Source organism: Lactuca virosa, chromosome 2 (assembly GCF_052849685.1).
Source record: "Lactuca virosa cultivar CGN04683 chromosome 2, Lactuca_virosa_CGN04683_v6, whole genome shotgun sequence".
Taxonomy (NCBI): Eukaryota; Viridiplantae; Streptophyta; class Magnoliopsida; order Asterales; family Asteraceae; genus Lactuca; species Lactuca virosa.
The window spans coordinates 103,698,651-103,712,307 of NC_136427.1; the positions used below are offsets into that span (position 1 = coordinate 103,698,651).

General features: G+C 39.6%; 1 non-coding gene across 1 annotated transcript; it reads right to left on the minus strand.

The window, feature by feature from the left end:
* Window positions 1–9,593: 9,593 nt before the first annotated feature.
* On the minus strand, window positions 9,594–9,700 carry LOC145162077 (small nucleolar RNA R71). Its single transcript, XR_013738934.1, has one exon. It is a non-coding gene; the product is annotated as a small nucleolar RNA R71 (small nucleolar RNA).
* Between the last annotated feature and the right edge of the window lie 3,957 nt (window positions 9,701–13,657).

Below are 13,657 nucleotides of genomic sequence, written 5' to 3' on the forward strand. Positions count from 1 at the left end.
CACCGAAACAAGTTTGATATCAAAGCAGACGAAGGAATCTTTCTGGGTTATTCCTTAACCTCCAAAGCATACAGGGTTCTCAACAAGCGTTCAAAGAAAATAGAGGAGACCTATTATGTCACCTTCGATGATAACTACGTCAAGAAACTGAAGACAACCGAAGGCTCTGTGGAGGAAATATTTCCAAAATCTGGTCAGGTTACGGTACCAATTTCAAACCTCTTTGAGCAATACATGCTGCTATTTGATGAACCAGAAAAGGCTATTCTCTCTGAATCTAAAGCTGCAGACAACAAGGTAGATAACTTGAAGAAGATAATCGATGATGCTGCGAAGAAAATGGCAGAAGAAGAACCAGTAACAACTGAAAAACCAGACACAAGCGAACCTCCAACAGATAGTTCTCATATTCAGGGGGAGGGTCCGTCCTTTCAACATAACCAAAATTCACCATTCCAGGGGGAGAGCTCATCATCATTCATTCCAACCGAAAATCAAGTCCAGGGGGAGAATTCTGAGCCTGAGACTGAGGAAGTATCTTCATTCGAGGGGGAGAATGCGAATACAAACGATGACGATACTCAGTTAGAATTTGGAGAAGAAGTGAATGCTGAACTGGATCCCTCATATGATCCTAGTTACCCTCCTCTCACCAAATGGACCAAAGATCATCCACAAAAACAAATTATTGGTGATTCGACAGAAAAGGTTCTCACATGATCACAACTGAAAGCAAAACAAAATGCACTTTTCTCTAAAGTAGAATGTTGCATGTTTAATTCATTCGTCTCCAAAGTCGAACCAAAGACGATCAAGACTGCACTCGATCACTCTGATTGGGTACAGGCGATGCAAGACGAACTCAATGAGTTCGAGCAAAATAAAGTGTGGAGACTGATTCCAACACCAAAGGATGCTTCTGTGGTTGGATTAAAGTGGGTTTTCAGGAACAAGATGGATAAGGAAGGAAATGTGATATGCAACAAGGCAAGATTAGTTGTGAAAGGTTACTGTCAAGAAGAAGGCATAGATTACGAAGAGACCTTCGCTCCAGTAGCAAGGCTAGAATCGATTCGTATCTTTCTCGCCTATGCTGCACACAAGAACTTTGAAGTATTCCAAATGGATGTGAAGTGTGCCTTCCTAAATGGAGAACTGGAAGAGACGGTGTACGTGGAGCAACCACCGGGTTTCGTGAACGAGAAGTATCCAGATCACTGCTACATTCTGGACAAGACAGTCTACGGTCTCAAGCAAGCACCAAGGGCATGGGACCCGAAGGCATTTTCATTAATCAAGAGGCTTACACGAAGACCTTGCTCGCCAAGTTTGGAATGATGGGAGATTTGAAAGTAAAGGTTCCTATGGCGTTTGGCACAAAGCTAACACCTTCTCTGGACAAACCGGCTGCTGACATGACTCTTTATCGTCAGATGATAGGGTCTCTAATGTATCTAACAGCAAGTCGACCAGACATAATGTTCTCTATTTGTTATTGTTCCAGGCTTCAAGCAAATCCACATGAACCTCACCTGCTAGCTGTGAAGAACATCTTTCGGTACCTGAAGCGAACCTCTTCTCTTGGTTTATGGTACCCTGCCAAATCAGGGTTCTTTGTCCAAGCATTCTCAGATGCTTATCTTGGGGGATGTGGACTGGACCGAAAGAGTACCACTGGAGGATGCCAATTTATGGACGGCAAACTTGTTAGCTGGCAATCCAAGAAACAAACTTGTGTGTCTCTCTCCACTGCCGAAGCAGAATATATAGCCGCTGCATCATGCACATCTCAGGTCATTTGGATACAAAGTCAACTTCGAGACTACGGCCTGAACATGAAGAAAATCCCTCTATATTGTGACTCAGAGAGTGCAATTAGGATTTGTCATAACCTAGTGCAACACTCAAAGACGAAACACATAGCACTGAGGTATCACTTTATCAAGGATCATGTGGAAGATGGTAACGTTGAAATTCATTTCGTAAGGACCACTGATCAATTGGCTGACATCTTCACCAAGGCCTTGCCAGAAGCAAGTTTTAATAAAATCCTACAAGGCTTAAGAATGATGGAAGCTGAATCTGTACCGAAATCTCGTTTATCCCAATAAAAGTTGGAAGCAAAATAGAGCGAACGGTCGGTCCATTTCGGGTTCGGTTCTTCCTAGAACCGAAATTAACCGAACGCTCGGCCTATTTCGGGTTCGGTCTCACCGGGCTCGGTTCACTTCTCATCTCCAAAAGATGGTTTCGGTTGTACAGTATGTATACTCTTTTCTCGCAATTTATTTTATGTTTTTTTCCTCTTATTTTCATAAAATTCAAAATTCAAAAATATTTTCTTTCTGTTTTAATTCTTTTTCAGAAAACCTTCTAAAATTCAAAAATATTTCTCCTTTTGTTTTAATTCATTTTCAGAAAACCTTATAAAATTCAAAAATATTTTTTTTTGTTTTATTTCTTTTCAGAAACTTCAAAACTCAAAAATATTTTCTTTCATTTTATTGTAATTTTCTTTACTCTTAATATAATTTGTATATAAGGACCATTCTTCATGACGAAGCTGGGGCAGGTATAATTCTTTAACTATGTACTAGCTAAGTGTCCCTAGAAGCATGCTGCTGCATGTTGACCCAAGCCTCAAAAGATTTTGAGTGAAGCCTTAATGACTTGATATATACCAATCATGTCTTCCCAATCAGGCTGTCAAATTCACTCTAATCATGAGCTACCTTACTCTTCTTCAATGAAGTTAAGAGTTTTTCTGGTTAGTCTATCTTTCGTAGCAGAGGTACATTCGGCTCTTTTACCACCTCTTATTCATTCTCCATCATACTTCATCTCATAAATGTAACCCTTGAGACTCTCAGCATTTCCACTAAGGTTTAAGGTTACACAACTTATGTGTTAATGATCTTAGTTTCGTGCCACTACGTGCTAAGTGAAACCCAAAAATTCAAAACCTTTAAAGCATTGACGGTGAACAATTATATGTTCTAGCTTTCACCTTTGAATTAACGAAACCCCTTTTGTGGAAGTACCTTGAAATCTCCTTTTATTTTGAGAGATCCTTATGAAAATGTCTTGCACCATGACTTTTCTTCCCAAAGGATCCAGTTTTTATTTTATTTTTTTGAGATTTCTACTTAACGATTATCAACAAGTTACTGAATATGTTCCAAACCTACTTGTTTAACAGGCCACATCGGTCTCACAAGTACTTCGTTCTATTTTCGGTCTTATATCAAGTATCGGAAACCAGAATTGAAGCGAAAGCCACCCTTAATAGCCTTATATATATAAAAAATGCCTTTCAATTCTTCTCAACAAGTACTTGATCATAATTCAACGGGAATCCAAACAAGCACTTTGAAGTCTCTCTGGACTTTGAAGGAAGAGATTTGTGTTCCGGAGACTAGTGTTCTTCCGAAACAAGGGGGGAAAAGGTTCCTCAAGGCAAGGCTGGCAAGGCTCAACGTCAACCCTCTCCAGAACCAAAAGCTATTGCTGGACCGAAGGATAATGTAGCTTCGGTCAGTAAGAGGGAAAAGAAAAAGAAGAATATTGGAGAAGATGATGAAGATGATGATGATGATATTGAAGACATCATGAAAGGGAATCCTTCTAAACCTCATCAGAAAATCAAGCCTACTGATCAAGAGATTCGGGAGAAGATGAATCTTTTGGAGAAAGAGTTAAAAGAAAAAGAACTCTTAGAGAAAAAGAAGTCCATGTTTACGGAATGGACCATTGAATCGCTCCAGAGGGAAGTCATTGATGAACCGAGTACTCACTGGCTTGAACCTGTTATGTCGTTCGGTCTTGAGAACTCGAAGGATGCTCAATTCGATATGCCAATCACCCGAAAGGCATTTATCTTCCATTGCTTTGACTCAACGGTTGTCGTTCCCTCTCCAGACCCGAAGGTAGATCGGGATTTATTGGAGTTTTATCTAGAGTTTGCTCAGCCACAATACTTGACATGGAGCACAAAGAAGATTACAACGGTCAAAGTATTGAAGCCCTCTTCGGCTGGGAAATTTGTTAATGTTAAATTCAAAGTAACCCGAGGCTTGGATAGCTCGGTCCATACTATTTCCCTGGCTGATCTACCGAACTTGAACCCACACGACTGGATACTCCTCAACAATATTTTGTTGTCTAGTCCTCAGGAGTATCAGCCGATCATTGATCACGTCAAGCGAATGCTTGTTTGTTACATTCACGAAGTAGCAAAGATGGATCAAGAAATCGCATTTGCCATTCACAAGCGAACTTCGATAAAACCGATTGGAAGAACTGGCAATGTAAATGCAATGATCAAGGGCAAAATCGATCCTAAGTTTCATACAGTGATGTTCATTAGGGTCAAAGGTCAAAAGTGCATGTTCGCTCTTATTGACAAGCACATGTTCTCTACTGCTTGCTTGGAGCACATTTTGGAGATCATACACAGGTGTAATCAAAACAGTGAAGCTGACAAGAAGTTGTTCACCGATATGCTTCGTTGGTACATTCAGTTTCGGCAGACACTTCTTGCGATCATCCCTCAGCTGTTCAAGGTTGTGAAGCAGGTCAAGGTCACTCTACCGAAGTAGTCTCTCGCCTCTTTTGACGCAAAGGGGAAGATTGTTGGGTCTAATAGTGTTGCGTCCTTGGGCTCGGTCCTTAGCCTAGTTTTGTTATCCGGTTTGAGCCTGTCCAACCGTGTGTGTTTTATTAGGGTTTAGTATTTAAGGTGCATGCATGCATCCTTTATTGGTAGCGCTTTAATTATTATTCTGATTATTGTACTGAAAACCCTAGCTCGCCTCTACAGTGGAAGTTCTTAATCGAGCTCTGCTGAGGCGTGACTACATTTGAATCATTAAGCATTACTTGACTCTATATCATGTTGATTGTGTTTGTTTGCTTTTATTATTTAACCTGTTGAAGATGTAATCGATCTAAGAGTTTTTCAACTCTTCAACTATCAAGAACAAGTACCCACTACCTCGCATTGACAATTTGTTTGATCAACTTCAGGGTGTTAGCTATTTCTCGAAGATTGATTTGAGATCTGGCTATCATCAGTTGAAAGTACACGAGCAGGATGTATCAAAGACTGCTTTTCGTACTCGATATGGACATTATGAATTTCTTGTCATGTCGTTCGGTCTGACAAATTCTCCTGCTGTATTCATGGATATGATGAATCGCTTATGTCATCCAATGCTCGATAAATCTGTCATCGTATTCATTGATGATATTCTAATATATTCCAAGTCTGAATCTGATCATGCCATTCATATTCATGAAATATTAGAACTTCTTCGAAAGAAGAAACTATATGCTAAATTCTCGAAATTTGAATTTTGGCTTCGCCAAGTTCAATTTCTCGGCCATGTGATTTCAAGTGACGGTATATCCGTAGATCCTACCAAAATTGAAGCCATTCATAATTGGGAAGCGCCCCGTAATGCTTCTGAAATTCGTAGTTTCTTGGGTCTCGCGAGATATTACCGGAGATTCATTAAATATTTTTCGTGTATACATGTACCTCTCATGAGTCTTACACGAAAGGAAGCAAAGTTCGAATGGGGTGAAGCCCAAGAAAAAGCTTTCTTAACTCTAAAAGATCTTTTGACTCATGCTCCGATCTCATCACTTCCAGAAGGTGATAATGATTTTTCTGTGTATAGCGATGCTTCAAGGTTGGGACTCGGTTGTGTATTGATGCAGCGTGGTAAAGTAATAGCCTATGCTTCAAGACAACTGAAAGAGTATGAAAATAATTATCCCACCCATGACCTCGAACTCGCTGTAGTAGTATTTTCCCTAAAACTTTGGAGACATTATCTTTTTAGTACAAAATGCCAATTGTTTACTGACCATAAAAGTCTCAAGTATATATTCAGTCAGCAAACTTTGAATATGAGACAACAGCAAGCCATGGAGCTGATCAAAGACTATGACTGTGAAATCCTGTATCATCCTGGAAAGGCCAATGTAGTTGTCGATGCACTTAGCAGGAAGGTTTATCATAATAGTGTGTGTTATGCTATTACTCACACTACAGTAAAGTTCACTATTTTAAATGAACTAGATAAATGGCAAGTAGAAGCCTTAAAGCCAGAAAATGTGAAGAAATAGGGGATAGTAAATTATACTGATTTTTTACTTGATGATCCACGAGGATTGAAGGTATTCAAGAATCGGCTATGGATTCCAAAGATTGGTAGATTAAGAAAGAAGATTTTAGATGAAGCTCATAAGTCTAAGCTATCAATACATCCTGGTACAAGTAAAATGTACTATGATGTAAAAGCTGATTATTGGTGGCCTGGATTAAAGAAAGACATTGGAAGATACGTACAAGAATGTTTAGTATGCTTACAAGTCAAAGCAGAGCACCAAAAGCCTTACGGAATTCCAGAAAGCCTTAGTGTTACCGTGTGGAAATAGGAAGAGTTATCCATGGATTTTATTACCAAATTGCCAAAGACTGCTAGATAGAATGATAGCATTTGGGTAATTGTCGACCGGCTGACTAAGAGCGCACATTTTCTTCCCATGCGTGAAACGGCTCCAATGGAGAAATATGCACAAGTATACTTAGATGAAATTATTGCAAGACATGGTGTTCCACTAAATATTATTTCCGATCGTGATACTCGCTTCACTTCTCATTTTTGGGCGAGTATGCAACATGAACTGGGATCTCGAGTTGCTCTCAGTATAGCTTATCATCCCCAGACAGACGGTCGGGGGGAGAGAACGATCCAAACAGTAGAAGATATGCTTTGTGCATGTGTCTTGGAGTTCGGTGGTAATTGGGACAAATACTTACCTCTTGTCGAATTTTCATATAATAACAGTTACCACGCTTCAATCAAAATGCCACCATATGAAGCACTATATGGACGTAGATGTCGTACTCCATTATGTTGGCGTGAAAAAGGACAGAAAATCCTTGGAGGCCCTGAAATGATTCAAGATACCACTGACAAGATTCAAATTGTACGAAAAATAATGAAAGCGGCTCAGGATCGACAAAAGTCCTATGCAGAAAGGAGGAGACGACCCATAGAATTCCAGGTGGGTGATTTCGTAATGCTGAAGGTATCCCCGTGGAAAGGCATTATGCGGTTTGGGAAGAAAAGAAAACTAAGTCCTAGATTTGTTGGTCCTTTCAAAATCATCCAGAGGATTGGTAAACAAGCATACCGCTTAGAATTACAAGAAGATTTGGCAGGTATTTGATATTTGCATATTTAGTCTTATATTAAGTATAGATTTTTATCATTTATTAACTAATTAATTGCATATTATGGACAAACGATACCTAAAAGTGTTTGAATTGTGTTTTCAGTCCAAAAGCGAAGCTCGGAAGCAAAAAGAAGCAGGAGAAGCGGTTGGGAGCTTGGGAGTTGAGCAAAGAAGAAAAACTGCTAAAAACACAAGGTACTCGGCGAGTAAGGTCGACTACTCGGCGAGTCGATACGAATATTTAAGAAGCTAAGAACTCCTTGACTTACCGTATATGGGAATTAAGGGATGGACTCGACGAGTCGGTCATGGACTCGGCGAGTCGGGGCGAATCTATAAAAACGACTTTTCAGATCGACACAATTATTCTGGAACCCTTGGGGAGAAGCAAGCTGCGAATTAAAGTCAGAAGAGACCTGGAGAACGAAGAAAAAACCCTAAATCCAATTCTGAAGGAGATTAGAGGCAATTTTCATTATTCTTAATTCAATCTATTGTTTTTCATCATGTTTAGACATTTAGATTTCGTTTTTATGCTGTCAATTGCTCCAATCATGAGCTAAAACCTTTTAACTTCTGTTTGGGGAGACAATATTGAGACTATGGTTTGATTTATGGTAGGATTGATTTAATATTGGTGATTTTGTTGATTCTAGCTTGTTAAAGAACCTTATGTGTGAATGATAACTATTTTTCTGTTAATAGGAAGATAATTAAGCTGCATGAATATCTCTTAATTGTTTACCTCATATGATTTATGTGAACACTTTATTATATGATTAGGATTAGCGAATGTGAAACTAGAATTAATAAGAAAAATAGGTAAATTCATGTGTCAGCTTGTGTGATGACCATCAACAAGAGGTTAACTAAAGGACCAATTTAGTTGACCATTACAAGTCTTAATTAACCCGAATAAATAATCTAGTGAATTGAATTAAATTAGACAATTGGCCATTGTTTGAGTTAGTTTGTTCTCTAAGGATTAGTGCAGCGAACGTGAATCTAATCACTTGAATCGGTAGCCAATAGAAAAATCAATCCATTGCACTATTGCCATAATGTCAACCATAGGATCAATTGAGTTGAACTAAATAGAAGTTCCTTTCATTATTGAATTTAGTTGAATCTTTGCTTATCTAGTTTTTAGTTAATTAATCTAAGTATTAGTTAGTAAGTTTCTAGTCTTGGAAAACTAGAGAAAACCCCCTTCATTACTTAATTTTTAGATAATATTAGCTTTTAGTTTTAATTTTTCGTTCCCTGTGTTCGATACCCTACTTATTTAACTTTACCACAATTGATAGGTCCACTGCCTTTGTGTGTTTATTTTATAATTAAAAGTAGGATTAAAACTAGTTGGGTTTACACACATCAAGTTTTTGGCGCCGTTGCCGGGGAACGGTTCAAAAATTAAATCTAATTCCTAATTTTATCGATCCTTTGTGTGAGTTTTTCTTGCGCAAAGTTATTTTTTTAGTAATTCAGTAAGTAGGTTAGGTTTTAGTATTTATTGGTTTTATTTAATTCTGTCTAAATTTTTCTGTTTCATACAGCCTACTCGCCGAGTGCACTCGAAGCTACTCGGCGAGTTCACTGCTGTTTGACAGTTTTAGTTTTTATTTTATTTTTGTTCTTTTTACGCGTTTTTTTTGTTTTGTTTGCAGTTGTTTTATGACCAGAGGATCTAACACTCCACTGGTTCCTCCACTTGACGATCCGGAGTCTGCTTTAAAGAAGAACAAAGGAAAAATCGTTGGCGAAACCACTTCTTCAAGGAGCTCGCCTTTGAAGAATCTAAAATCTGTTTTCAACAAGAAGAAGAGCAGCAAATCAGGAGCTTCCAGCGCCTCTATAGCAATAGAAGACCCGATTAAAGAGGACACCGAATACGAAACTGAAGGAGAAGAAGACCCTACATTCGGGCACGTTTCTAATTCCGACGACGAATTAGCTATTCTCATGGCTAACATTGATGAAGTCCCCATGGGGGAATGGAAGAAGAAGATGCGTGACGATACCGGCCCGGGACTTGTGCAACCCGCAATTCCCGCTACTGCTACTTTCGAACTAAAGGGTCACATACTTGATCAACTAAAGGAGATTCCCTTCTACGGAAAGATCACGAAGATGCCTATAAACACTTGGATGAAGTCAATGATGTAGCTGATTACTTTAATGTTCCAAATGTGCCTCGCGAGACCCAGCTACTTCGCATGCTTCCAGTTACATTCAAGGGTGCTGCAAAAGATTGGCTCAAGTCACTCCCTCCCGGATCCATCACCACATGGGCTAAGATGAAAGAAGAATTCATTGACCATTTTTTCCCACCTTCTAAAATAGCCAAGTTGAAGAAGGCTATTGCTAAATTTGAACAACAACCCGGAGAGTCCCTTTATGAGGCGTGGGAGAGGTACAAAAGTCTACTAAGAAATTGCCCACACCATGACCTTAATAGCCAACAAGAAGTCTCCATCTTCTATGATGGGGTTAATGTTACAACAAGGCAATTACTTGACTCGCAAGGCCCGCTCACAAAGAAGGCACCCCCGGTGATCAAAGAATTAATTGAAGAGTTCTCTAAACACTCTAGAGAATACCATAACCCGTGAAATGAAGTAAGTAGGGGGGCAGTGAACACGGTTAACGATGGCATGGCAGCAATGATAGCTAAACTAGACAATTTAGATAGGAGAATGACAAAGATGGATCAAACAATCCATGTTATTCGGGTAGGATGTGAAAATTGTAGGGGACCTCACCTAACTAAAGATTGTGACTTGGATGAGAATGGAAACAAGAAGGCGCAAGTATTCTATTCAAGTGGCGACAGATACGATGAAAATTGGCGGAAACCCAAGAAGGAATGGCTCCCGTACGAAGAATACAAAAAGGCAAAGGAAGAGAAATACAAACAAAAAGAGAGGGGTTTCTATCAAAAGGAAGAACCGGCGGTGGAAAGGAAAGCCGACTTGGAAGAGATGTTTACTAGATTTATAGTTGCGTCTGAGAAGAGACACAATGATCATGATGCTGCAATACAAGAGACCAGAACAATACTTAGGAATCAGCAAGCATCTATTCTCAACATTGAGAAACAGCTAGGGCACCTTGCACAACAAGTGAACGAGAGAAGACCAGGTGAACTTCCAAGTAAAACCGAGAATAATCCACGAATGGAGAACGTGAAGGCTATAACAACTAGTTTTGGGGAAATTATCACTCATCTGACCCCTGCACAAAAGGTCTCAACTAAGGTGCATGCAGAAAAGATAGAAGATTCGAGTTCAGCTAAACCCGACACGGCTCGCCGAGTCCCTCTAATGGACTCGACGAGTCCAAGGTCTGATGACAAAACTGCTGTTTCCTTAAAGCCTTATAGGCCACCTTTGCCATTCCCAATTCGAGCCATACCTGACGAAAAGGCTAAAGCGTACAGAACTTTCATGGAACATGTTAAAGCCCTTCAAGTCAACATCCCATTTGCTGAAACGATGCTTCAAACACCTAAATATTTAAACTTGCTTAAGGGTCTCTTTGCTGCTAGAAAAGATATGGCTGAAGTAGCGGAATTAGTATTAGATAAGCTACCCGAAAAGAAGGGCGATCCGGGAAGCATCTCGATTCCTTGTCAATTTGGAAATATACTTGCTACTCAAGCATTGACCGATTCGTATGCAAGTATTAATCTAATGCCATACTCTTTCTTCAAGAAGTTGAATTTACCAGATCCAAGGCCGATTAACATGAAGATCCATCTAGCAGATAAGACAATCATTCGTCGAAGAGGTGTTTGTGAAGATCTTCTCATAAAGGTTGACAAATTTGTATTTCCCGTGGACTTTGTAGTGCTTGACATGGAAGAAGACCCCAAAATTCCAATTATTTTGGGGAGACCATTTTTAAATACCGCATGTGCATTGATAGATGTATGCGAGTCCACACTAACATTGAGGGTAGGAGATGAATCAGCAGTGTTTAAGGCTATACAAGAGATTAAGCAAGAAGAAACAAGAAAAGAAGAAGTTTCCTCTATTGATTTGGATGATGAAGTGCTACAAAAAGAACTTGCACTCTTACAAGAAGAAGATCCAAATAAATTTCTACTATCTTCTGGAGAAAATTTTGATGCTGAACAAGACTTAGAGGAGATAGAGAAGTTGTTGGAGGGAACTGATCCAGAAGAATCAATGGAATATGTGGAATACGCATCGACTCGCCGAGTCGCATCGACAGACTCGACGAGTCCAGCCGAAAACCTCCAGAATGCGGACAATCTTCACCCACTGTTTACTACTTCTTCTCCTGCTCTCGACATGAAGATTCTTCCAGATCCTTTGGAAGGTCCAGCAGCAAAAGGCGAAATTGTTAAAAATTATTGTAACTTCCAATATGTTCAAGTAGCTTACCTTGATACGGTGATACAAAGAGATGAAGAAATGCGACTTGATAAGGAGGCAAGTTTGGGAGAAAAGGAGAATGCAAAGGCTGGGAATGATGATACTAATAACTCATCCATTGAGTCACATATGGCTAATCGAGAAATCAAGTTAGTCAAACCTCGAGCCCGAGTCTTTTCCAATTATGAAGTAATCACGTTTGAAGAAGGAGAAGTACAAAAGATGGGGCTAAAGAATGGGGTAAAGAAAAGGAAGGATGGGAAACGGATCAAGCAGGCAATTGAAGAAGATACCACAAAGAAAAAAAAAAGAATTGCGACGGGCATATAAGAGGAAGATACACGCCTACAAGACAAAGTATAAACCGCAAAAGATTAGGCGTGCATTCCCAATGCAGGAAGACGAAGAAACGTAGAATGGGAGGGAGTCCAGCTAAAGACTCCTCAAAAAGAAGCGCTTGGCGGGAGGCAATCCGTTATGAGAGTTTGCTTTCTTTATCTCTTTCGTTTTAGTTTTTGTTTGATTTTCTTAGGACTTTTCTGTTTTCATCTTCTAATTCATCAAAAATGTTTGCTTGAGGATAAGCATGGCCTGAGTGTGGGGTGGATTGAACATTTTTTTTACGAAGAAATGACAAAATGATGTAATTTTTGAAATGTCTGCAAGTGACTCGGCGAGTTGGTACCCTGACTCGACGAGTCTATTCAGAATCCAGATAAGTTTCATTCCGCGACTCGACTCGCCGAGTTGGACCCTGACTCGACGAGTCGCCTTTATTTACTGAAAATAATAATAATAATAATAATTATATTTTTACATCTGGTAAAACTAGGGTTTTTTACCCTAATTTGAACATATCTCAGCCACACTCGTCGTGCGCCTCTTCTTTTTCTCTCTCAAGCACTCATCCAGTTCCTCCAATTTTCTTCAAATTTCATCAAGCAAGGTACTTAATTTCTTCTTTATTTCTGTTAAAGTAATGATTTTTAGATGAATGGAAGTGTTAATTTGGTAGAAAACTCGTTTTTGAAATTTTAGAATTTTTAGGGTTTTAATTTTGGTTTAATTATGGTGTTTTTGATGGATGTTCTTGCACTAATACACCTTATGCACATTCCTGGACAAACCCTTGGACCAATTTTGAGTTTTTATGAGTGAAATTTCACCTACCCGTCGACTGACTCGCAGTTCATCAGACTCGCCGAGTCGATCGTGGACTCGACGAGTCCAGTCGAGAACCCAGTTTGATTTTGTTTTTGTGTTTTCTGGATTGTTTGTTATTTGTTTTGCAGAAACATGTTTTCACGGGGTCAAGGCTCTCGAGGAAGTCAAGGGGATTTTCCTTGGTTGCATTTTCCATGAATCGATTCAAATTCAACAAGAACTAAGTGGAAGAAGAAGCTTGCAGAACTCCAGAAAAAAGAGATTTGTGTTCCCAATACAATTGATTGGGAATGGTTGGGGAGAGTTCGTTACGAAAAGGAGGTGGCTCCTTATATAGTCAAGACGTTTATCCATAATGGGGTATCCATCACGTGTGATGGATGGAGTCGCGTCTTCCGTATTCAGGAACCGATCTATCGTGAGCTGTGCTTGGAGTTCTTTTCCACAATACATTCCCAGGGTGTGAATGATTATTATAATCCCAGAAGTATTACTTTTTGTCTTGGGGGCGAAGTTCGTCGTTGTTCTATGGAAAGAGTCAAGAAAGGGCGACGTATTCAGTCTAGGTGTTGAGTCCGGTTCTAAAGGGGTTCATGAGTGAATGGTTACTGAAGCAAGGGGGAGTTTTTGAAGTCCACCAAAAGCTGGATACAAATCAGAGTTCATTTTTTTTTCACCCAGCAAGGCCTCGCCGAGTGCAGTTACCAGACTCGACGAGTCCCAGTATATTTTCACGATTTCGTGCTTTTCGCGCTATTACTCGCTGAGTGCAGTTACCAGACTCGACGAGTCATTCATTTTTCAACCTAAAAGGCTGATGCTTAGTTGATATTCGTTACACCATT